Here is a 2,500-nt window from a genome sequence, read left to right as displayed (position 1 = left end):
GGCATGCCAATGACATGTCAAGACTCGCAAAATGTCGACCGTGGCATGCCAATGACATGCCAAGCCTCGCAAAATGTCGACCATGACATGTCCATGGCACGCCAATGACATGTCAAGACTCGGAAAATGTCGACCATGGCATGCCAATGACATGCCAAGCCTCGCAAAATGTCGACCACGGCATGTCCATGACATGCCAATGACATGTCAAGACTCGCAAAATGTCGACCATGGCATGCCAATGACATGCCAAGCCTCGCAAAATGTCGACCATGACATGTCCATGGCATGCCAATGACATGTCAAGACTCGCAAAATGTCGACCGTGGCATGCCAATGACATGCCAAGCCTCGCAAAATGTCGACCATGGCATGTCATGGACATGCCAATGACATGTCAAGACTCGCAAAATGTCGACCGTGGCATGCCAATGACATGCCAAGCCTCGCAAAATGTCGACCACGGCATGTCCATGACATGCCAATGACATGTCAAGACTCGCAAAATGTCGACAATGGCATGCCAATGACATGCCAAGCCTCGCAAAATGTCGACCATGACATGTCCATGGCATGCCAATGACATGTCAAGACTCGGAAAATGTCGACCATGGCATGCCAATGACATGCCAAGCCTCGCAAAATGTCGACATTGGCATGTCAAATGTCGACCATGGCATGCCAATGACATGCCAAGCCTCGCAAAATGTCGATCATGGCATGTCCCTGACATGCCAATGGCATGTCCCTGACATGCCAATGGCATGTCAAGACTCGCAAAATGTCGACCGTGGCATGCCAATGACATGCCAAGCCTCGCAAAATGTCGACCATGACATGTCCATGGCACGCCAATGACATGTCAAGACTCGGAAAATGTCGGCATGGCATGCCAATGACATGCCAAGCCTCGCAAAATGTCGACCATGGTATGTCCATGACATGCCAATGACATGTCAAGACTCGCAAAATGTCGACCGTGGCATGCCAATGACATGCCAAGCCTCGCAAAATGTCGACCATGACATGTCCATGGCACGCCAATGACATGTCAAGACTCGGAAAATGTCGACCATGGCATGCCAATGACATGCCAAGCCTCGCAAAATGTCGACCATGGCATGTCCATGACATGCCAATGACATGTCAAGACTCGCAAAATGTCGACCGTGGCATGCCAATGACATGCCAAGCCTCGCAAAATGTCGACCATGACATGTCGATGGCACGCCAATGACATGTCAAGACTCGGAAAATGTCGACCATGGCATGCCAATGACATGCCAAGCCTCGCCAAATGTCGACATTGGCATGTCAAATGCCGACCATGGCATGCCAATGACATGCCAAGCCTCGCATCTTGGCACTCAAAAAACTCGGTGCTAGCCTCGCCACTAGCCTCGCTTCCTGTCGACAGCAAGCGAGGCTAGCGCCCACTCTGACATGCCAAATTGCACAGCAGGCATGTCGAAAATCTTCAAACAATGTCAAGTCCCATTTTTATTGATAATTTCCCCGCACAACCCGCACCATATAGTTAGTATATGATTTTTAGAAGGTCCTTGAACTTACGGATTTGAAAAATCTCGCACCAATTTTTTTTTACGATTTTTCCAATTTCCCGACTTCAGAAAATAAAATAAAATACTTGCCATGCTCAAAAAAGTCTGAATTTTTTTCTGAAAATCCCTTGCATCTATATGTACATCCCTGCAAAAAATCTCGTTCAAATTCCAAGCCATGATTATTTCATGGCCCAATATGACTCCTCGCGAAAACTGATGTCTCCTCCTGGCAGTGCCATAACAGCATAATATGCTATATAGGGGGGTGGTGCTCCCTGCATGTCAAAAATCCCAAGCATGGCATGCAGGCTGCACAATCGGTCTAGGGATGACATTCCCGCACATCATAACGTGTTGCCTCGGAATATATGATGTGTCGGGTTTGGGACATTCCCGCCCATGGTGGCGGCGACGGTGGCGGTCCCCCTCCGCCGCCGCCGCCACCATGGGTGCGTTTTCAAAATTTTTTTTTTTTTTTTTTTAAATTTTTTCAAATGTTTTGAAATGTTTTGAAATGTTTTCAAACAAAACAAAAATGTTTTCGTTTTCAAAATTAAAAGGGGGACAAAATGGTTTTAATCGGGGTGGAAAAAACGTTTTGAAAAATAGCGGGTTGGGAAAAATGTTTTCTCTTTAAACTTTTGGGGTGGGTTTGTTTTCTTTTGCTTGGGAGCGGGTGTTTTTTTTGACATGCATGTTTTCAACCCTCGGTTGCCCTCGGATTGTTGGATATTAGGGAGGGTTCGGCTTCGGATGAACCAATGCGCAGGCTTCTCCTAGGCGTGCTAGTGGGCGCACGGCAATGCAGTCCATGGACGTTTGTTTTCCGAAGGGCTCGCCCAGTTCACTAGCATGTCGAAGATTTGTCTTCGCGGCGGCGATGAAGAAGTTTGTCCCTCTCTTTCGGTTGTCCCTGTTGCGGAGCTTTGTAATCA

The sequence above is a fragment of the Malus sylvestris genome, chromosome 13, assembly GCF_916048215.2.
Source record: "Malus sylvestris chromosome 13, drMalSylv7.2, whole genome shotgun sequence".
NCBI classification, from domain to species: domain Eukaryota; kingdom Viridiplantae; phylum Streptophyta; class Magnoliopsida; order Rosales; family Rosaceae; genus Malus; species Malus sylvestris.
The sequence above is the reverse complement of the archived record's forward strand: the minus strand, read 5'-3'. Positions refer to the sequence as shown.